This window comes from Rhinopithecus bieti, unplaced genomic scaffold (genome assembly GCF_001698545.2).
Source record: "Rhinopithecus bieti isolate Rb0 unplaced genomic scaffold, ASM169854v2 scaffold_4553, whole genome shotgun sequence".
NCBI lineage: Eukaryota > Metazoa > Chordata > Mammalia > Primates > Cercopithecidae > Rhinopithecus > Rhinopithecus bieti.
Genome location: NW_016804694.1, coordinates 4,949,988 through 4,974,382, shown reverse-complemented (window position 1 = coordinate 4,974,382; position 24,395 = coordinate 4,949,988). Strand labels below are relative to the sequence as shown.

At 41.5% G+C, this 24,395-nt stretch overlaps 1 long non-coding RNA gene across 1 annotated transcript; it reads right to left on the bottom strand.

The window, feature by feature from the left end:
- Positions 1–4,979: 4,979 nt before the first annotated feature.
- LOC108528371 (uncharacterized) lies at positions 4,980–11,630 on the bottom strand. The gene is made up of 3 exons (XR_001885114.1): positions 10,664–11,630; positions 8,444–8,615; positions 4,980–7,417 (listed from the first exon to the last, which is right to left on the bottom strand). It is a non-coding gene; the product is annotated as an uncharacterized LOC108528371 (long non-coding RNA).
- Positions 11,631–24,395: the final 12,765 nt, after the last annotated feature.

Below are 24,395 nucleotides of genomic sequence, written 5' to 3'. Positions count from 1 at the left end.
AGAAATACCATTTGACCCAGCCATCCCATTACTGGACACTTACCCAAAGGATTATAAATCATGCTGCTATAAGGACACATGCACACGTATGTTTATTGCAGCACTATTCACAATAGCAAAGACTTGGAACCAACCCAAATGTCCATCAATGATAGACTGGCTTAAGAAAATGTGGCACATATACACCATGGAATACTATGCAACCATAAAAAAGGATGAGTTCATGTCCTTTGTAGGGACATGGATGAAGCTAGAAACCATCATTCTGAGCAAACTATCGCAAGGACAGAAAACCAAGTAGCACATGTTCTTACTGATAGGTGGGAATTGAACAATGAGAACACTTGGACACAGGGTGGGGAACATCACACACCGAAGCCTGTCATGGCGTGGGGGGAGGGGTGAGGGGATAGCATTAGGAGATATACCTAATGCAAATGATGAGTTAATGGGTGCAGCACACCAACTTGGCACATGTATACATATGTAACAAGCCTGCACGTTGTGCACATGTACCCTAGAATTTAAGGTATAATTTTAAAAACCATTTGAATTTTCAAGTTAAAATCTAGAACTTGATACAGGAAAACATTTTACAAATGCTTTTTTGAGATCTGAGAGAACCTGGCTTTTCTCTAACACATTAATGCAGAGTTTTGATTCCCATTTCCCATATTGATCCTTGCATTTGAGACAAATCCTACTTCGTCTCTTAATAAGCTGCTATATTTGACTTTAGGTCTACAGATGCAAGGATACTAACGAAAACTGAGCACATATATAAGTAGAGCTTATTTGGGCGGAGACTGAGGATTTTTGCAACACAGGAACATAGATTGAAGTAGCCCTGAATATACACTCTAATCAGCAGCAGTTACAAGTGGATTTTCAAAGAAAAAGAGGTAGTTCCTAAGTTGTTTACCAAGAATTTAGATTAAAATAATGTAAGCTATTGATTATACATTTTTCTCTATACCATAAATTCCAGGTACACGAAGATAATGAGTGAGGCAGCTATTTGGGAACAAGATGCATTTACACAATTGCCCCCAGGTATTGGGGTGGGGGGAGTATGACTGAAGTCCCATACTCATGTTTCTCTGGGCCTGAAGTTTTACATACCTCTCGTAGCTCAGACTGCTCGGTTAACACATAGATTGCTTTTGTTCTATGGTATCAAAATTATGCCAGTTTCATAAAATAGGTCACCTTTTTGTTCAGGCATTTTCTCTATGCAGTGTATCCTCTTATCAGTCTGAGTTTAAACTGGGAAAACAAAGCACTTCAGGTATTCAAAATCTACATTATCCTGAGGATGGTGGTGCTGAGAGAGTATAGATATGGTAAGGAAACAGAAATTAACAGCTGCAGGGAACCCACTACTGGTCCTGGGCTTGGAAGAGAGGCAGCCTTAGAAAACACAGGGTGGGGTTTGCAAGGTGACCTGAGTCCCAGAGAACTGCCTGAGCAAAGTGGTAAAAGGAATACCCTGGCCTCTCCCTTTCTCTCCACCCCTACCAGGCCTCTCCCTGAGCAAACCCAGCTGTGAGGACAAGCTGAATGAGGAACCTGGGAAGTGCAGCCTACAAGTATTGAGCATCTGCCCCTGTGGCACTGAGTAGAACAGAAGGGTAAAAACAAACTGGAAATGAGCATCAGACACTTGGATTAGCTCCAGGTTTTTGCTGTACAAACAATACTGCTCTGAGAATTCTTGAATCTGTCTCCTAGGACAGGTTTTATATTCTTCATGGTATATATCTAGGTATTTAGGCATACAGACTTCACAGTTCACTAGAAACCACCACATTGTTTCCCCAAAACATTCGTATGTTTTACATTCCCACTAGCTATGTATACAACTTCTCATAGCTCATCGCCATGCTAGTGTTCCAGCGGTCTTCTGTCTGCAACTCCAGACATACCCTCCTCCTTCATCTTGTTCTGTGTTCCCAGAGGTTAACCTGAGTAGACTTCATCACCCAGGCTGCCCCGCCCTCTTGTCTCTGGTTTGATTCCTCCAATGGGGAATGCTACCAAGAGGTCTAAGACTGTTACCAGATGGAGAATCTTGACTATGAATCATCCAGGTTATTGGCACATTGAACAAAGAATTGAACAAACACAAACCAACAGAAGAGAACGTAAATTCATTGATGCAAAAGTACATTCCAGAGTGGGAGTGGGCTCAAGCAGCTGAGAGCCCTGATTGTAATGTACCTTAGTTTTTATTAAATCTAAAGGAATTTGGTAACCCTTCTAGGTACTTATTAGAGGCCTCCAACTGGTTATACCCTATGTGAGTGACGTCTTGGCCCATGGCCAGAGGCATTTCACTTTTGTGACATAAGGGAAAGGGAGTTTTGTAGAGTGAAGAGTCTTTGGCCCCCTTGGTGTTTGGGTGTGGAGGGGGGTGGGGTTTCTCTTCCGAATAACTTCCAAGAAGTCACCCTCAAGTTGGCCTTAGGCTCCTTTTTTCCAGAGCCTCTTCTGCCTCAAGCTCTGAAGGAGGGTAACTGCTCTGATATCATTTGGCTGTGTCCCCACCCAAACCTCATCTTGAATTGTAACTCCCACTATTCCCACATGGTGTAGAAGGAATCTGGTAGGAGATAATTGAATCATAGGGGCAGGTTTTTCCTGTGCTGTTCTTGTAATAGTGAATAAATCTTGCGAGATCTGATGGTTTTAAAAATGGGAGTTCCCTGCACAAGCTTGCTCTCCTTACTTGCTGCCATCCATGTAAGATGTGACTTGTTCCATTTTGCTTTCTGCCATGATTGTGAGTCCTCCCCAGCCGTGTGGAACTGTAAGTCCATTAAACCTTTTTCTCTTGTAAATTGCCTAGTCTTGGGTATGTCTTTGTCAGCAATATGAAAATGGACTAATACATGCTCCTTCCCCTTGTCCCTTTGGGGTAGGTAATAGCTTCTCCCTTGCTTACTATACTACCAATGTGCTTTCCCTTCACACTAACACAACTGAAGAATCTCTTTAAATAAACCCTCTTCACACTCTCCTAATCTGAATGAACCATTTGTTTCCTGCAAGGAGGCAAACTGATAGAGCCAGATATTCTCTGTTGCCAATCTGTTGCTTCTGTAACCTTCAACTTCTTTCTTTATTATGGTATTGACTATCAATCTAAACACTAGAGACTGTGTTTACTTGAATGAGAAACAAGGTTATTACAATCTGGAAGGCATGGAATGGCAAGCCACCGATGAATTTAGTGAGCAAAGGGTAGAGAAGCTTTTATTAGCAAAAAGATGTACATAAGTTGCTTAGAAACAGAGGTCCCCGGTTCCAGAGGTTCAGAGCCAGAGTTGTCAGTTTATCAGTGGAGATGCAAGTGTTCCTCAAACATTTCATTTGAATTATTGCAGTCCTAAAGAATGTCTAGTGATAAACCTAATCAAAGGAGATGTGTGAAGGATGCAAAAGGGTTTCTTGTGGGGTTTGTAGAAAGCACTTGGAAACAGGTTCTTATCTCAGACATATTAAACCCGAGCCTTTCTCCTTTGTTCCTTCCCAGTTCTATTTATTTCTGGGTCTGATAAAAGTAGTTTGATACTTGTATCTGAGACTTTCATATTTCTCCCTTTGATCAAGATCTTTCTCCAAAAGCATTGCTGATAAGCTAGCTTTAGTCAGGTTGTAAGTGTCCCTCAGCACTGGGAAGGACCTTTCCAAGTTGGGCTGGTCCCATGCTAGAGGTGACAAACAGCTGGAAGTCAGTGAGGCTTTTTTAGCCAGATTCAAGAAACAAGGAGACCAGAAGCTCTCAGGTTTACTTTGTCTGAATTTCATTGTTTAAAATTTTACTTTGTACCATAGGCATTGGCTATTAAGGCACTGGGCCAATATTTTTTTAGGAGTTGTATTTCTATAAACATTAGAGATAACAGGTACATAGCTTATAAGGTTATCAATCTAAATACAAAGCAAATACAAAGCAAAAATAACAGCAATATGACAATTCCAGTTTAAATGGCTTTGAGCCATGAACCTAGACTTAAAAGGCAACCAACTGAACAGAACAAAAGACCATGGGGACCTGGATGAGACTTGTAGACAGGTAGTTTGTTCTCACTTCATGTTAGTCTCAGCTTCCCTAGTGGAGTTTACCCTGGTATCAGCATGCGGTATTAGCAATAACACAGACATCACCTTGTTCAGCTAATAGATAATCGAGCAATTTAATCTAAAACCACCTGGGCAAGAAAAGCTAATGAATATTGCTTTTAATAGATTAGCAGACAAATCTGTCACTTGTTAGCATCTACACCATACCGTGATACAAAAGAACTGCCAAAAGAAGCTAATAGTCTTATGACCCACCAGATAACTATTCTCTACAGTGAGAGGCTTGTCCAGTGATTATTCTAGTGATCAGTTTCAGATCTCATGTATTGATAGCAGTCAAATATCCCAACTCACATGGCCTCCTGTTATCCAAATATCTAAACATCTGGGGAGGCCCATGTTAATATCCTACCTATGAATGTTAAGTATATCTGATAGGAGCATAGACATTCCTTCAATCTGAATTTTCTATACATGGTAGAATTAAACCAGGGGTCAGTTATATTACTACATATTGCTAATGACCTTCCTCTCAAAATTGGTCCCAATAATTTCTTGCCTATGTTAAAGACCCAAGGAATGTTTTAAGAGGGTTGACTCATTGCACATTTCTCAGGTTCAACTAAGAAACCACCTTTTTGAGTAGGTAAGGAATTGGACAAGAGTTGAAGGTAGATGAAAGTTTAACCTATAAGGGTCCAGGACTATAACTTGTACAGGTAGTTGGACCTGGGACATTAGTCAAAAAAAAATTGTATCAAGTTTTACTGAGCCAGCAATCACTAAGGCTTCTCCCTACTGCAACAGACTGGGAAATGCAGGTAAGAGCATTGTCCTTTCAGGGAAAAGGAGAAACAGAATTAGAAATGAGGAAATGACATATAGGCCTGGTTTGGACTCCTTGGTTAGGGGATGTCATCTCAGATACTATCTGCTTTAAATCCTAGAAACATTTAGCTTTAATTCATTGATATGAATAGAGGTACTCAGGAGTCAGTTTTTAGATGAGATACATGCATCCAGGAGTCAATCATTCTAAGCCTAGCAACACAGGATTTTATTAACAGGATCTGACATGGACCTTTCCAGCAAGGCTGGAGAGAATCTTTGTAGGGTGTCTTTTCTAGTACCCAAAAATTTCCTGGTTATGTTTTAGGTCTTTGCCTCCCAGGAGCACTCAATGGAAAGATTGTTCTACCAGAATGTAACTGTTATCCATAGCTTTGATTACACCATTACAATATTGAAGCATTTCATCTTCCAAATTTTGGGCCAAAAGAACTCAGGGCCAGATGCATGGGCATCCAGTAATTAACTAAAATTGTGAGAACTTATGTAACCCAAAGAGAGTGGCCCTTAAGCTCAGAAGCACTATATGTGAGGCTTTTGGCCAGGGGAAGTATAAGGTTTCCACAAACTGTCAACTGGATCTTAAGACCACTATTGGTGCAATTAGTCCAGAGGATTGTATGGATAAGCACAATGAAAGTGCTGCCCAATTGGCCAGATAGTGCATATTTGTTTTATGGCCTGTTCTACAAAAGTTCCTTGGTAGCTCTGGAGCTGGTTAAGGGATCTCAGGGATTCTTTTCTAGTAGAACTGTAGCCATTGCTGGAGGAGGTGGCACTTCTGCAAGGGAAGGCATCAATCCAATGAGAGAATATACATATCAAAACTAACATCCATGTGAAGGAGGATAGCTTGATGATTATCTACCAAACCTTAAATGCCCCATCATGGAGGTCAAAACTGCCAGAGGCTATGTGCACTGGCTTTTCCAGGATTGAATTATAGGAGAGGTGTGGCAGGCTAATCATTTTTGACCACTTTATTGATGTTACCCCATTTGCCTTTTCTGTAGCTGAATGACTTAAATTGTGTACAATGTCAACAACAGGAATTTCATGAAGTCTAGCAGGATGGGCTTTTCACTTGGTCCAAACCAGAGTTCTTTATCAAACCAATAGCCATTATTTTATTCAGTTTCGTATTTTGGCCTGTGCTCAATTCTGTGCATCCTTAGTAATTCTAAGATCATCTTTTGGGAATCTTTCTAGCTGGGCCGGCAGATTTGATCAGTAGGACCTTTAAGGGCAGCATTCTTTGCTGTGTTATCAGCAAGGTGATTTTTCTCTAGCTTCCACAGAACATAGCTTCAAATGGCTTAACTCTGATAATGGCTAGAACAGATCAGAAGTAGGCACAGTTTTCCATCTATATGGATTCTCTGGCTGAAAGTGTTCTCAAGGTCATTCACAACACAGAATTAAAGGCTACTCAAGTTGTATTGCATTTAATTCTTGTATATGCAGCCAATTATTTGGTCTCCATTGTAAGTGAGGGAAACCCTTTTGCCTCTGACATTCCAAAATCCTGAGAAAATCAAGGCATACTACTGTGTATACAAATACCAGGTTTTTCCCTTAGCAAGGAGACAGACTTGAGTGAGGACGAATAGCTCTGCCTGCTGAGCTGAAGTGGTTAAGGGCAAAGTTCTTCCACAATCTCAAGTAGTGACAGCAGAGCCTGCACAGTACCTACCAGAGTCACTTTAAAATATGAGCCATCTGTTAACCGGGACAACTCAGCCTTGTCCTGGGGACTTTCTTTTAGATCCTCCTGAGGAGTTAAAAGCTGGTCTGTCAGAGTTAAGCAGTCATGTGGTGGTCCCTCTAAAGGCAAGGGCAGGAGAAGTCACAGGGTTAAGGTATTATAGTGTGAACTAGTAGCTTATAAAGTAAGTTGGCTGGCAGGAAGATGCCGAGTGAAGTTGAGCTTCCATGGCATGAGGAATCCCATGACTCCTCTGCTGCCTCAACTAACAGGGCTGCAGCAGGGACTGCTTAGGTGGAGAGGGTAGGGCAACAGGATCCAATTGACTACCGTATCCTAGAGAACAGTGTGGGCCTCCACACTTTTAGATTAAGACTCCCAAAGTGTTTCCTTCCTTTTCATATACAAAGAATATTTGATTATGACCTACAGCTGGAGGATTTATCAATTTCCCCTTTAAGAACTTGTTATTTAGATTCTGCCTAAATAAAGGAGTCGGTCTTGGTAACTTATGAGATCAGAAGTGAAATGTTAGGAATCCAACTACCACAGCAACCAGAAAGCACAAAAATCCATGAAATTGGTGTCTGGTTTTTGGCTCAGGTAATTGCAAAATGCCTTAAGTCTGTTCTGGGTCTAAAAGCAGGCCATTGTCTGAAGTTAAATGGCCCAAATATTTCATCTGAGTCTTTACTAGCTGTAGTTTTTCTTTAGAAACTTTGATCTTGAACATCCTGCTTTAATGGGTGATGTATACCGTCTTTTTTCACAGGATACCTGTGGGAGAGGACAAAGAAGGTCATCTACATATTGAAGTAAAATGGAGCCTTAGGGAAAAAGCTACATCCTCCAAGTCTGCCTTTTCTATTTGAGGAAAATAGGATTTTCAGTAAAACCCCAGGTAATTACTATCCAGGTGACTAGCTTTCTCAGGTAAAGAGAAAAGGAATGCTGGCTGGCCTGATCCACTGGAATAGTGAGGAATGCACTACAGATTGACTAGAAAACCTGCTACCAATGAATATTGAGTGTAATAAGGTATGGATATTTGGAACCACTGGATGCCTTAGCATAATGATATGCCTTATTGCTCAGAGGTCCTGAACAAATCTCTACCTGTGGTGGTTTGGTCTTTTTAATAGGTAGAATTGTGATATTATAAGAATCTAGTATATAGAATGAGGCCTTGTTTCTTTCATACTTCTATAATAGGCTTAATACTCTATAATTCCATCCAATTTAGTGGGTATTGTCAAATATTATACAAAGGTTTTGACCAATCTGAGTTAATGCCAGTATCAGTGCATGATTTTGCCCATCAAAAGATAGGTATTGGATTCAGCAGTGAAGGGGTTGCATTTATTGGTCCTCTTCTGAACAAGGAGTGACATAATAAAAGAAGAAACTTGGAGTTGATGGACTGCAAGGTTGAGTCAGTGCATCTTGTGTAATTCTAAAATTACACAATTCTAAAATCTCCCTTTTGGGGGGAAAAATGTTTCTAGAAAATGTCCAAGGAAGTAGACTGAGAAGAACTAAGCAAAAAAAGGGGTAGATATTTTTGAAAGGGCCAAGAAGGAAAGGACATGAGACAAAAGGGCAGACAAAGGCTTGTTAAATTGTCACTTGATTCTTACTACTCAGAGGCAGGAGCTGATTGAGGCTGGGGCATTAAGGACTGATAGTGATGTTCCAGTAACTAGGAGAACAGTTAAGACCTTGGTTCCCAATTTGAAGAGTAGTTTCACCCAGATGACTAAGTAAAAACTGGGAAGACCCACCCTGCAACCCAGCCCAACCCACAGTGTAAATCCTTGGAACCCCTTGAGAGTGGTCCCAGGTGGAGGAGGCGGGTGGGGTGGGTAGAAAGATTCTTCTTTGGCAATCTTTCGGTAGCCTGGCCTCTCACAGTGGCACATTCCAGGAGGTCTTCCAGTGTTGCCCAGGAGCCTCCATCTGCTAAAATTGGAGATTACTAAAAAAAAAAAAAAAAACAAATTCTTAGTGTCCTCAAGGGTGCATCAAGCTGGTTTGCCAAACTTAATGATCAAAAGTAGGCATAGCTTTCCATTCTGTCAAGATTCTCTTGACAAGCTGGGAGAGTTCTTAGCAGTGTGATTCTTAAAAAGCCCTTTCTCCTAGATGTGAGCATGAGTTGCCTCTCCCTAGTGCCTTCCTGGTACTGTGTCTGACAAGTGTCTTCCTGTGTCTGACAAGTGACTTTGTCCTGGTACTATAACTTTCACATGACGACCTTCACACTTACTGGTTTTCTGTTATGTAAAATCTGTTCACAAAACTTGCGTATTGGGTTGTTCTTTATAGATGTTCATATCTAAATACCAGTCACTATTTACATGGTACAAATGCTTTCCACCAGTTCACAATTTTTCCCTCTTTCTGAAACAAATTAAGTTTAATACATAAAAGTACTCTTTAAATGTATGCTTTTTATATAAAATATTTCTACTTTTCACCTTAAGGGGAAAAAGCATAATTTTTTTCTTTACACTCATAAGTTTGTGACTAGGACAAATGTGTGTAACGAGAGATTAACGAGAAGCAAGTTTAACATACGCAGTGTATATCACATAGAAGAAACCTCAGTTGAAAAGTGACTCAAAAGTGGCTTAGAGTCCTGGCTAATTAAAATCTTTCATGAACAATAAATTTTAGGAGTGGCAAGACAATGAGAGGCAGTGCCAGGCTCCCCAAAGGCAGGAAGACTGGGAAGGAATAAAGTGTATTTTCAAATCTTGCTGGCAAAATGTGAGCTGATGAGGAATGTCTGCAGTAAACAGACTTCCATCCTATCTTCAGGTGGGGACAGGGGAAAGGATAGACCTTCTGACTGTGTAAATCTCTACCTGCCACCTTGTCCTAAAAGCAGGACAAAGTTCCCCATGTCTTAATTGCCTTTAGCTGAAACAATTTGTCAAAGGCATATTTTGGAAATATTTTGGCTTTCTTCACCCAAATGTAAAATAGACAAGATAGGAGAATAAGTTGACTCTACATCTAAATCTTTAATCTGGAGCTGATACACATGTTGTACATAGTGAGAAGCAGAATCATACTCGTTTCTTTCCCATATTATTAGTGGCCTGCCCTAGACTCATTTGAGCATTCCTGTCCTCACCCTCCCTCCTACCCTCCCTCCTACCCTCCCTCCTACCCTCCCTCCTACCCTCCCCTTGCTCTGCTAGGTCAAGTATTTCAGACTTGATGTTTGAGTCTACCATGGTTCTTCATTCTGTCTTGTTATATTGATTACTACATAAGTCTTTATCTGGTAGCACATGCCTCTACCTCACTGTTCAGTGCATTAGCTGGTTTTGTCTCTACAATTTTCCTCACATAAACTTTAGAGCCAACTTGTTAATTTCTAAGAAAAAACTTTGAATTTGGGATCATGCTAAATCTATAAGATTGGGTGTCTGTGTTTGAGGTTATAGGATCAGGGAGGTTTTAGTTTTCATAGTTCTTCAGCCTCTCTTCCTTCTTCCATAAACATCTTTTAGAGGAGTTTTGGCTTACAGCAAAACTGAGCAAAAAGTAAAACCCCCTGCCTTTGCCTGTCTTCAAATACCTCTTGCCTCTTTACTCTTTCTTTTTGGGCTCCAGTGCTAAATCATGAGATATTATTGTACATACTGTTCTATAGCTCATAAGTCCTGTTTTATAGCTTTTCTCCTCTATTTTTTCCTCTTCAGTTTGGATTTCTGTTGAACTATCTTCAAGTGTACTGATTAGCTTCTCAGCTATGTCCAATGTTCTGAGACACTTGAAGACATTTTTTTATCATCTCTTCTAGCTCGTCCACTTTTCTAACTTTGTTTTCATTTCTGAATTCCTATCTGTGCATGTTGTCCACTATTTCTGCTATAACTTTTAATCACTTCAAGTTCCCTGCCTGATTCCAGCATCTGAGGGATACCTGAGTTGATCTATCATCTCTTTACAACAGGCTTTCTGTTAACTTGAACACTGCCTATTATGAACAATATAGAATGAGATACTTACACTTGCAAGTGGGCTACCATATGTATAGGGGGTGGGGTGGTGAGTCAATCTAGTCAGATGCTGAATTGGCTCATGGATGTTTGATGCTGCTGGTACTTTCATAGATTCCAGTTTTTTCCCATGGGTCTGCTTTATATCTTGTGCCTATGGTGCCAGTGGGGTTTTCCCCTTCAGTGTTCCCATTCATCTTCAGCTGGCCCTCCATGCCTATGCAGGAAGGTCTCTCCACACTCTTTCCCTCTGTAGCAGTAGACTGTTATGCTAGTTACCAGTGCTGGGGTTATGGTTGGGAGCAGACGGCTCCTGTTCTCTCGTCCAGCATTACTCTCAGGCTGCCCCTGTGTCAGGGCCTCTGAGGTGGCATTTCCTGAACAATTCTGCCCACCGTCCTCATGGCAGCTGCACTCCATGTGGCCTTAACATCAAACATATCTTGCCCCTGTCCCCAGCAGTAGCAGCACACCTGTTGGTGGAGGAAGTGGGAAGACTAGGGGTTCCCTGCTCTTCTTCTCCCCACCAGAAGCTGAGGATTTTACCTTCAGAGGCAATGGAAGAGAGAACAAACTTTACTCCTTACAAGTGCAAATGCATTCTACTTCTCTCCCTTCTCCAGGAGCTGTCTGGGACTTTTTCAGTCCTTGGTGGAGTTTTCCACCCATCTTCCAGTGGTATAAGACTCTTGCTGTTTTTAAGAATCCATGGAATGGAGAAGTCGGCCTGGCCCGCCAGCAGCTAGTCCTATCCTGCAAGGCACTCTGGTGTCTGCCTGTCGTCTTCATGCGCAGCCAGTGGGGGCTGTTGGCAAAGAGCTTGAGTGCAAACTCTTCATTTTTTGAGCCCCCAATTATTCCAAACTTTAGCCACAGGCTACCTTTAAGAATTCCGTCACATCTTCCCTGACTACTACTTAGCTACCTCTGTTGCTGCCTCTCTTCCTCCTGTGTTCTGCCAAAGGTAATACCGTGCTGTGTCTGTCTTCTCAGAGGGGTTAGAATTCTTCAGAACTTAATTCACTTGGTTGCCTTGCAACCTCAGTTCTGAGGACTCAAAAGATAGAATTGTGTGGATTACCTGGCCCTTAAGGGAGGAATGTTCTCTTCATTCTACAGACTTTCTACTTTCTACTTTCTAAACAGAAGCAATACCTCACTCTAAAACATTCTTTCACTGAGTTTCTTTTTGACCTATGGATTACTTTGTAAGTGGGACTCTTAATTTCCAAGTATAGGATGATTTTTTTAATGACTTGCATTTCTAGCCTATTTGCATTTAATCAGAGATCACTTTGTATAACTTGCCTCATGAAGTTTTATTTGTATCTGACCTTTTTGGCAAAAGCTCCACATTTACTTGAACAGAATGTGGTATGCATTTACTGGGTGTAGTGTTCTATGTATTTGTCCATATTTATTCATTACGGTCTTCAAATCTTCAATATTGACCTTAGGGGGAGGTATATTAGTGACCCAGTATGCTTAAGAATTTCTTCCACCTTAAACTAGACATTTTGGTTTGTGTATCTTGAGCAATATATTACATGTATCCAAACTGAACAATTTATCATTTTGAGGGAACTGTCTAATTTTTTTGCCTGTGTATTTCATCTGACATGTTAATATAGCTATACTGTTTTGGTTTTGTTTTTCAACTTGTCATGTTATGGATATCTTAGATAACGATTTTCTGAAGCCTGACAGTATCTTAACTAGCCATTTGTTTGAAGTTATTACTGATACTTGGATTTAAGACTTAATTCCACATGGTCTACCTTTTCTTCCCCTGCCTGCCTCCTTTGATTATATTTTTGTCCCATTTTCTTTTAATGGGTTTAAATATTCTAGTAATAGTGAAATTCAGTAACCACTAATGGTATCAGTACCTTAGCACTCTATCTAAACCTAACCTTTAAAGTTTACCTCATAAGGTTATAATGTCAAGATTATCTCTAGCCAGTGGGAGTCTGCAAGTAGACAAGATTCTGGAATCAGATTACTCACGCATCAGCTATCTATGGCATCAAGACCACAATGCAGATGTCAAATGGAGTAATAACTCCTAGCATACTGTAGTGATCATTCTTGAATTTTGGTGCATATCAGAATCACCTGAGGAACTTGATGAAAATATAAGTCACTGTTGCTTCATCCAGTCTGGGCCTCTGCTTTATTGGCATGCCAGGTGACTGCTCGGAGTCTGAGAAACTCTGTATTTAAAGCATCATGATTGTGATTTCTCCCCTGTGGAGAATGAGGATGACAGAGATGGAAGAGGATGTACAATTTAGCATTTGGGAGAGAAGCAATAGAATGAGGACTGAGAAGTTGGTTAACTGCCAGACTAGCACTAAAGAGAATACAGAAGCCCAGGCCAGCTACTTACAAGCTGTGATACCATTTTTAAAGGAGTTCTCATCTCCTACAGCCAAAGTGCAGATGGTGCTGAAAGTTGAGTCTAGTGTATTACTAGAAAAATAGAGGCACAAGGAATATTAAATTCTCATATCTGACAAGTCTCCTTAAAGTCAGGATCTGATGTGGAGGGAGTAGGGTGATAGACATCTGGGTAGATAGACTCTAGATTCTTGAGTGTCCCCCAGAATCTCTTGTTTCTCTCCCCTTAAGGGTAATACAGGTCTCACGTGAGACACATGCGTTATCCTCTTGAGTTATGCCCCCATCTCCCTGTGGGGCTTCCAGGACAGTTGTGGCAAGTCACAGCATGACCCAACTGGGGCAATCTTCCTGCTATAGGAAGGGAAGGGATTATTAACCAACAGATCTACGGGACCTAGATATTCTGAATAGGAAGAAAGACCTAGGAATAAGCCTTGAGGGTGCTGGAGTAGGGAAGGCAGAATATAAGTCTTGGACAATGGATAGTTTGACATAGGGTCCCTCATGGGACTGATGGTCTAGAGAGGCTGTTGATGGGATCTCTCTTAGGCTTTCCATGTGGCTTCAGCTTCTACAACTCGGCTCCATCCATCCACTCTCTCTGGCAACCTGAACTGGCACATATGGCTATTTCCACCTATCAGCCTGGGATGTACAAGGTCACTAGCTTTGTTAAAATCTACAAAGATTCTAAGGAGAGGATACATGGAACTAGTCTTAAAATGCTGCTGGTATGAGAAACTTTACTCTTACTAGAGTAAAAGTGTATGGGTCAATTAAAGTTCACCCAAGTTAGTCTTACTCCAGTGAGTCTCTGGGTCTACTCTGAACACATCACTGGTCTCTGAATGCCTGAAATAGACGGACCTGCTTAGTAAAGTCCTCAATTTGTTTCCTTTTCTGAAGACTAAGGGTTATAATGGTTGCAAAGACCATAAAACTGCTCTAGGGCCAAAGTAGTAAATCAGAATTAATATCACAACTGGGTTGGATGGTAGAGATTGATGTTCCTTAATAGTCTCAAAGGATGCGGAAGTAGTGGTCCCAATCAATCATATCCCTGTTCAGTTTACCTGTATAGCCCCTGCAAAAGTCAGATGGGCTCATTGTAGATGATGATGTAAGAGAACGGTGAACAATAAATAATTAGATTACTATGGTATACTGCAGAGCTCAGAGGCGGGTGGCCTGACAACCTCTTGTCCAAAGTTGATGCATTAGTTTTAGTGCCTCTGATACTAGCTGTCTTGAAAAATGCATGTATAACTTGAACCAATAGCCATTACTTGCTGTGAACAATAGGTACAATAAAAGGGTATTCTATAATTAAGGTGCTGTAAACAGGAAGGACTACTCTCTATCCCTTTTGGGGAACACTTGGAACATGTGCATCACCTTGCCACAGTTTTATGCTCTAGACTAGACTGTTACCGGCAAGAGACAAACTTTCCTACCATGGGAGACACAAGAGCTCCACACCAAACTTAGCTATGGGTGCCACAAGGTCATTTTGAACCAACAGGTAAAAGATGGATCATGGAACAAGGGCAGTTGCTCTATAACACAGCCAGGCAGTGGCTTCTATGGGATTCATGGGACATCCCTTGGTGATCCCATGACTAACAACAATCAGGAATGTCAGTAACCATGGCCTGATAACGAGTTTGTGACCTTAGAGAGGGACTCAGACCCTCTAAGGATGAATGTATGAATTACCCCTCTTTGTAATACCCTAGACCACACAGTAAGGGTTTAGGGTGAATGATTTCTAATATAGGTGGTAGATAAAGAGTTTTTATATCAGCACTGACTTGTTGCAGGTTTTGGGCCTCCTAAAGCAGATACCCATCTAGTTTGGGGGATATAAGAAGTTTATCCAATCCTCAGATTGGGTGTAGATGGACAAAGTCAAACACTGGAGCAGGCCAGAGAGCTTCAACCAACCTGAAATGGGGCAGCCGTAGTACGGGTGTTTCTCATCAATGTCGCATGCTGGGCCCAGAGGACCAGGCTTATTTCTCTGCTTCACTCAGTTACAGAATATGGGCAGCCTCAGGAACATCACCTAGAACAAGGAGATTCTAACAAAGCTAGTGACCTTGTACATCCCAGGCTAGGTGATAGGTGGAAATAGCCATATGTGCCAGTTCAGGTTGCCAGAGAGAGTGGATGGATGGAGGAGAGCTGCAGAAGCTGAAGCCATGTGGAAAGCCTAAGAGGGGTACCATCAGCAGCCTTGGCCATGTCCTTACACCTATTTTCCTGATTTCCTGTTTGCTTATGTGGCCTGCTCTCTCCTGGAACACCAAGATTGCCAGGTAATTGCTGTACTTTTTAATCTGAGTGAGGTCACCTGCTGCTTCTCCTCTGAAGTCAGGATTTGGTATTTTTGTCCATTCTGCGGCTCATCTCATTCGTTGGTATGGCCTGTGGTTTCCTATTGCTGTCTTCTCACCTGATAGTGGTGTTCCTATTCTTGCTACCAAATGTGTTCACTCCACTGCCCAGAGTTAGAATTCCTGGACCCATCTGCAGTGGGTCTTCCTGATCAGTGTGGGGGAAGGGGAATGACTGGTAGGTGGCTTGGGTAGCTTGCCTAAGTAGGGAATAGGGTACATGCTTCCTCTGCCAGGAATATTCAGAATTGAGGGATAAATATCAACCCAGCCACCCTGAGGTCTGGGAAGGCTGAGATAAGCACTGAATGAACTGTAAGCCTTGTGAACCCTGAGGAGAAAACTTAAGACAGACTTATTGGAATCCCTGTACCACAAATGAGTGATTGGTTCTAGAGAATGAATCACTAGAACATTCTCCTGACCTCAGACATCCTGGTGCTATGTGTCTGAACAAGTTCACAGCATAGCAGTTCTGGATTCAGGTATGTTCTAGATTTCGCCTGCCTTGAGTTATGGCTCTGATGGCTCTAATATTTTGTATCTTTCCTTCAGTCTTGGGAGAAAAGCTACTGCTTCAGCTAGTACCACAGAACAAGGGAACTGCAGGGCTTGCATGTGAAGTCCCCAGTTTGCTCATAGCATTGCCCAGTAATATTCCACTCTGTAGACATGTGGCCTTTGGAGACCCTGTAAATGCTTCCCAAATGTGCAGGGGAGTTAACCTTCTCCAGGGCAGACTTTCCCAGTGGGGGAGAGGAGCTGGTGGATGAACTAACTTTTTCTAACTCATTCAGGATTATTGGAGATGACTTTGGCCTCTATAAAGACTTCTGGGCAGGCTGAGCAATCAGCTTGCTAGGAAGCAATGGCTCACTCAGGATACCCTTTCTTATTTACTATTCCTCCTTAACTGCTGCCTGTTGTTTTTGTTTGGATTCTTCACTATGCTCAAATGTCAGCAAACATGTTTTTGACTCAGGATCTATATCCTAGGATACCTGGGTTGAAATAGTCTCCTATTAACTATACTTGCCAAAATTTAGATTTTGAAATCAATCTGAATCTTAGGAGATAAACAACATGGGGGAATAGGAAAATGACGGATAGGAGGCAGGACTAACCTGCAGCTCCCACTTGGACAGACAGCAGCATGTGGAGACTAGCACTGTGAACTTTTGCTCCAAGACCTATCACAGGAATATACCAGGCAAGCTGAACATATCAGAAAAATCTGAAAGAAGCAGCTTGCCACTGCAGACTCTGAGATAACCGAAAAACTGTGTGCCCAAAGTGCGAGGGGAAATGTCCACCCCTGAACACACATCCTCACTGGGGAACCTGAAGGTCTAGATCATGGGAGGAGGATTTGACCTTACCTGGAGCTGAGACGAATTTAGAGACCCTAGTGAAATATAGCGGTAGAGGAAGTAGCAGGAAGAGCCCTGTGGGCACTCTCTATCCCCAGGGAAGCCATTTGACTGTGTCTCAAAGGTGTCCTTGGGGAGGGCTGCCAGTGAAATTGGGGAAAAGACCACAGAGGAAGAACTTCCAGCTGAACTGTGTAACAATTTCGACTAAAGTTGAAATTTCCTGGACATAATTCGTGGGAGGGGGCAAGCAGGCAATACGGATATGAGCACAGAAGCTGTGGCAGGCAGGGAGGCATGAAACCTTGAAAGCCCTGCTTCCTTTCTCAGCTGGGAAGCTCATAGTCTGGGGAAAGTTCTCAGCCCTGCTCACCGGCTGCCTGGAAATAAACTCAGTGCTGTTAGCAGTGGGCATGGTGGGAGAGTGGGACTGGCATTTCTGGCTGTGTGGGAGCTGGGTGAGGCCTGTCACTGCTGGCTTTCCCCCACTTCCCTTGTGACCTGTATGAAGCAGCAGAGACAGCCAGAATTCCCCTAGGAACATAACTTCTTTGACCTTAGAACCCCCCACCCCCCACCCCATCCTCTGCAGCAGCAGCAAGCTTCACCCAAGGAGAGTCTGAGGTCAGACACACCTAACCCTGCCCCCACCTGATGGTCTTTCTCTACCAACCCTGATAGCTAAAGACAAAGGACTTAAACTCTTGGATCCAAATGGGTAAAGAGGAAGTCAAACTGTCACTGTTTACCAATATGATAGTATACCTAGAAAACCCTAAAATTCATCTAAAAGCTCCTAAAACTAATAGATGATTTCAGTAAAGTTTCAGGATGCAAAACTGATGTACATAAATCATTAGCACTGCTATACACCAACAACCAAGCTGAGAAATCAAGATCTCAACCCCTTATACAATAGCTGCTAAAATAAAATACTTAGGAATATAGCTAACAGTGGAAGTGAAAGACCTCTGCAAGGAAAATTACAAAACACTGTTGAAAGAAATCATAGATGATGCAAATGGAAACACATTCCATGCTCATAGGTGGGTAGAGTCATTATTGTGAAAATGACCACACTGCCAAAAGCAATCTAAAATTCCTTGCAATTCCTATCCAAATACCACCATCATCCTTCACAGAACAAGCTAAAACAATCCTAAAATTCATATGGAACCAAAAAAGCTTGCATAGCCAAAGGAAGACTAAGCAAAACAAATCTTGAGACATCACATTAACCAACTTTAAACTAGACTGTAAGGCTATAGTCACCAAAACAGCATGATACTGGTATAAAAATACTGGTATAAAAATAAGCACACAGACCAACAGAACAGAGAACCCAGAAATAGTCAAATACTTGCAGCCAACTTAGAAAAAGTAGGGAAAGGACACCCTATCCAACAAACGGTACTGGGAAAATTGGCAAGCCATATGTAGAGGAATGAAGCTGGATCCTCATCTCTCATCTTCTACAAAAATCAAGATGAATCAAAGACTTAAGACCTAAAACCACAAAAATTCTAGAAGATAACATCAGAAAACCTCTCTAGACATTTGGCTTAGGCAAAGACTTCATGACCAAAAACCCAAAAGCAAATGCAACAAAAACAAATATGTGGCACTTAAAACTAAAAAACTTCCGCACAGCTAAAGAAATAATCAGCAGAGAGTGAACGAGACTACCCACAGAGTGGGAGAAAATCTTTATATATCTGGCAAAGGATATGTCCAGAATCTGCGAGGAACTCAAATCAGCAAGAAAACACAAATCCCTTCAAAAAGTGGGCTTAACGACATGAATAAGGCAATTCTCAAAACATTATATACAAATGATCAAACACATTAAAAATCCTCTATCACTAATCATCAGGGAAATGCAAATCTAAACTACAATGTGATGCCACCTTACTCCTGCATGAATGGCCATAATAAAAAAACAAACAAAAAAAAACTGGGTGCAGTGGCTCACACTTGTAATCCCAGCACTTTGGGAGGCTGAGATGGGGTGGATCACCTGAGATCAGGATTTTGAGACCAGCTTGGCCAACATAGTGAAACCCCATCTCAACCAAAAATATAAAAATTAGCTGCGCATGGTGGCAGTTGCCTATAGTCCCAGCTATTTGGGAGGCTGAGGCAGGAGAATCGCTTGAACCCAGGAGGTGGAGGTTGCAGTGACCCGAGATCATGCCACTGCACTGCAGCTTGGGTGACAGAGTGAGACTCTCAAAAAATAAAATAAAATAAAATGGTGGTATGGATAGTGGTGAAAAGGGAACACTTCTACATTGCTGGTGGGAATGTAGACTAGTATACCCACTGTGCAAAACAGTGTGGAGATTCCTTAAAGAACTAAAAAGATTTATCATTTGATCCAGAAATCCCACTACTGGGTATCTACCCAGAGGAAAACTCATTATACAAAAAAAACTTGCACATGCATGTTCATAACAGCACAATTCATGATTTCAAAAGTATAAAACCAGCCCAAATGCACATCAACAAGTGGATAAAGAAAATGTAGTGTACATATACACCACTGAATACTACTCAGCCATAAAAAGGAATGAAATAATGGCAACTACAGCAACCTGGATGCAATTGGAGACCATTATTCTAAGTGAAGTAACTCAGGAATGGAAAACCAAATATATGTTCCCACTCACAAGTGGGAGCTTAAGCTATGAGGATGCAAAGGCATAAGAATGATACCGTGGACTTTGGGCACTAGGGAAGGGTGGGAGGGGCATGAGGGATAAGACTCCACACTGAGTTCAGTGTACACTGCTTAAGGGAAATGGGTGCCCCAAAATCTCAAATCACTAAATAGCTTACCCATTTAATACCACTTGTTCACCATAAACCTATTGAAATCATTTTAAAAAGATAAACATGACAAACTATACCCTGGAAACAAAATCTGTAATAGATTTTCTAACCGTTTACAGAGCAGATGACCACATTTCAAGGAACTGAGTTAAAATAAACTTATGGGGGTTGAATTTTTGGATCCTGATTCAAAAGTGGGGTTCCAAAGGTAGTAAAACCCCATTTTTAAAAACCAAAACAAAAAACTCAATGAATTATTTAAACACAGGGGTTTGCTTATTCAAATGTGCTTTGAATATTTTCCATAAGAAAATTAACAGACCAAAGAAATAATTGGATGAACAAAATCAGATGGGGCAGTACTTGGGGTCTTACAGTATATCCTTAGGAAGATTCAAAGTAAGAGTCCAGTGGTTGGGAGAAATACACGAAACTGGTAAGTAGTTAAGAAGTGACCTGTGGAATATTGGAGAAAATGGTTATTTCAAGAGACTCCAAGGTCCACAAGAAGTATCATCAGATGATGATACTTATTAAAATAAGGGGCAAGATGAAGGGAAGAAAGTTAATTATGTTGGAGCTCAAGATCCCAACAGGGGGAAGTAGATACTGGCAATTAGAGGCTGCATAGAAATGTAAAGATAGGGCATATGTAGGTAAGGAGGTATATAAAGTGCTTCATGATTGAGATGACCCCATGTCTTCAGACTTTGCTTTGTAGGAAAGTGAGGCTGAGGCTAGCATGCGGGTAGTCTATTAGGAACACAGCAAGAGTGAGGGAGCAAGAAGTAAGGACAAAAAAAGGTGCTTTATTGAGTTAGTCTCCACTGTGACAACTGCCTGCCTCATCCCACAGAAACTCCAGGAAAGGTCTCAAAGCTATGCAACAGGAAGAAAAGAGGAAGCATTTACCCAGAGGCTTTATTGCCCCCTGGATCAAGTGTTTTCAAGTGTGACTCCTTGGGCTTTCTGGCTTATACATGGGAGTGCAGCACAGGTTTCCATGGTCATCTATGCAGCAATGTCAGAAGGTCCAGGAGAATGTGTCGCATGGGGAAGAGATTGGATTTCTCCTGGGTGAAACTGGTCCCAGCATGGCTCAAGGGAAAGGTTAGGTCAAAGGGTTTGTTTGAAGTAGTACTGAAATGTTTCCAATACATTTGAGCGGAATATAGAAAATACAGTTGAGCCCCTGGGGAACAAGTTGCCACAAGCCTCAAAGGAGAAAAGAGCTCTCAAAAAGGAAGGATTCGAAAATAAACATAGCAAAAATCAAGAGGTCAATTGTGACCAATAGATTTGAGAAGTCACTAGATAGTCAGGTCCCTAGGGTGAGAAAAACAAGTTTGCAAAATACTAAGTAGTAAATGAATTGTGATCTGGGTAGACCAGTGACATTAGTATTTGTATACTTCTGCCACATGTATATACAACATTGCAATATATGTCAAACATTCTCAAACAAATGTCACAAAATACTTAATGTTTGCAAACCTTTTCTTCACTAATTTTAGTGCTGTGAATAAAATGCTGTTCTAAAGTTTAACATCCTGTGAAACAGCATTTTGAAGATCAACTAAGTTTGTTTTGATTCTTGATCTTAAGGGTTGTCATAGCTGAGAAGTATTTTGTGAAGATTGGTAGCTCCAGATGAAAAAACACCATTGGCTGTTCTTAAATCATGAAACTCAATATGTAGTACCATGTTAATACCGAAAACTGAGACTCTTCTGAAATTCCCATGGTGCCACTGTTGTTGCAAACTAATTAGAAGGTGTTGCACTTCTATGCTTTTAACCAATTAGTCCAAAACCTCAAATTTTGAAAACCACTTTCTAACCTGTTTAAAACATATAGATGTTAACATGCAGACATGAAGACTCTTTAGACACTGTTCTCCAGAACACAGCTACGACACTGGAAACATTCAAAAATCTGCTTTTATAATCTCGGTAGCAGGAATTTCTTCTCAAAGCAGTTTTTTTTTCTTTAATGTTACTTTGCTTTTATCTTGAAGGGAAAGATTTCTCCAAGGGTATCCCATTGTGTTAAGGTTAGCAAATATGGAACATTTGACTTTTGATAAATGCTTAACTTAATCTTTATTTTCGAGATAGGCCATAATGAAAAATTCTCATACCACAGATATTCATTCTAATTGCAAAGAATCACAAGGCTTCTATGGTCTAAAAATCTTTTTTCTTCCACTAAATTAGTCCCCTCAATGATGACATCTAGTACAATGTACACTGTTTTCAACTTCTTCCTGGCAACTTCCTGTTTGTGAATGATGCAGTGGATGAATTGCACCTCCTGATACATCTGTAAACTCACCCTGGTATCAATAGTCGTTACATTTTCCTTGAAGGGGTTATTTAATGTTGAATATGGCTCACAGAGGTAATTTTAGGTTTATATCATTTTTGAAGTAGAAACTGGCAGATACCACAATCTGAGACATGTTCAAAACATTTATACTTTCTTCCAACTGTATAGCAACCTCCCACACTATAATTTGTTCTAAACCTCATTTCTTCAAATCTCCAGTATTTGCTGTTTATCCACCAGCAGTGTTTGATACATTTGGTTCTATTGTTCCCAGTGTATTCTAGCAATTTCTATCAGAACCAAGTGTTTCCTCAGTGGTAAACAGATCTTTATCTTTCACTCCTCAACATTTCATTGCTAAATTAGTGAAGTCTTAGAGTATTGGAGTAAGAATTGCATAACTCTACAGGACACTGACAGAATTGTAGATACATGCTGTGTACTTAGTATGAAGTTATCAGGATTAGCAAGACATCAAAAATATTAACATCAAGTCATTGTGTGTATATACTTATGGAAGGAATTTCTATGTTAATCTAGAATATCTTACCCTAATAGTCTTTATAATTTCAATTAGTCCCTTGGCAGATTTATTGGGAGAGCTAATGTTTTACCTTGTATGACTGTTGAAGAAACATACTAGAAGTAATTTGTCAGCTCTTGCTCCCAGGTGCTTATACCAGCTTCTTCAATCTGTAGTTTCACTGTATGTAGCAGTATGTTTTCTGAGATGGGGATCTCACTCTGTTGCCCAGGCTGGAGTGCAGAAGCATGATCATAGCTCACAAAAGCCTCAAACTCCTGGGCTGTGAAGTGATCCTCCCACCTCAGTCTCCCAAGTAGCTGGAACTACAGGTGCATGCCACCACACCTGACTTACTTCTAACAATCTTTCAATCACATGCTTTATTAGTCTGTTCTCACATTGCTATAAAGATACCTGAAACTGGGTAATTTATAAAAGAGGTTTAATTGACTCACAGTTCTGCAGGCTGTTCTGTAAAGGAAGTTTTGTAGAAGTATAGTGGCTTCTTCTGGGAAGGCCTCAGGAAGCTTCCAATCATGGCAGAAGGTAAAGGTGGAGCAGGCCTTACACGGTTAGAGCAGGAGAGAGGGGGGAGGTGCTATGTACATTTAGAGGATGAGATCTCATGAAAACTCACTGTCATAAGGACAGTATAAGGAGGATAATGCAACACTTATTCATGAAAAACTTCCCCCATGATCCAATCACCTCCCGCTAGGTTCCACCTCCAACATTAGGGATTACAATGGGACATAAGACTTGCACAGGGATACAGATCTAAATCATATTCTGCCCCGGCCCCTCCCAAATCTCATGTCCTTCTCACATTATGAAGTGCAATAATCCCTTCTCAACAGTCCCCCAAAGTCTTAACTCATTCCAGCATTAACTCAAAAGTCCACAGTCTAAAGTCTCATCTGAAACAAGACAAGTCCTTTCCACCTATGAGCCTGTAAAACAAAAACAAATCACTTACATTCAAGATACAATGGGGGTATAGGCATTAGGTAAATACTCCAGTTCCAAAAGGGAGAAATCAGCCAAAACAAGGGGGTTACAGGCCCCATGCAAGTCAAACCCAGCAGGGCAGCCATTAAATTTTAAAGCTCCAAAATCGCCTTTGACTCCTTGTCCCACATCCAAGGCATGCTGGTGTAAGAAGTGGGCTCCCAAGGCCTTGGACAGCTCCACCCCATGGCTTTTGCAGGGTTCGGTCTCTCTAGCTGCTCTCATGAGCTGTTGAGTATTTATGGTTTTTCCAAGCTCAGGGTGCAAGCTTTCAGTGTGGATCTATCATTCTGAGATCTGCAGAACAGTGGCCCTCTTTTCACAACTCCATTAGGCAGTACCCCAGTGGGTACTTGGGGAAAGGTGGGGCTCCAACCCCACATTTCCCCTCCACAGTGTCCTAGTAGATATTCTTCATGAGGGCTTGGCTCCTGCAGCAGCCTTCTGCCTGGACATCCAGGCATTTCCATACATCCTCTGAAATCTAGGAGGAGGCTTCCAAACCTCAACTCTTGCAGTCTGCTCACATGCAGGCTTAGTAGTACATGGAAGCCCCCAAGGATTAAAGCTCCAGCCTGTGAAGCAGCAGTACAAACCCTTTGAACCATGGCTGGAGCAACTGGGATACAGGGAGCAGTGTCTGAGGACTGTGCAGGGTGACAGGGCCCTAGGTCTGGCCCAGAAAGCCATTGAGTACTCCTAGGCCTCTGGGCCTATGATGGGAGGGGCTGTTGGTCTTTAGAGGCAGCTGTGACAGTGTAGCCTACTCCGGCCTAAGCTGTGTCAAATCGAGTCTATGTGTATTTCAAAGTCTAGTAGTTGAGGGTCAGTAACTCATATATGGAGTCTAAGAGGTAGCCTCACACTCATGAGGGGAGG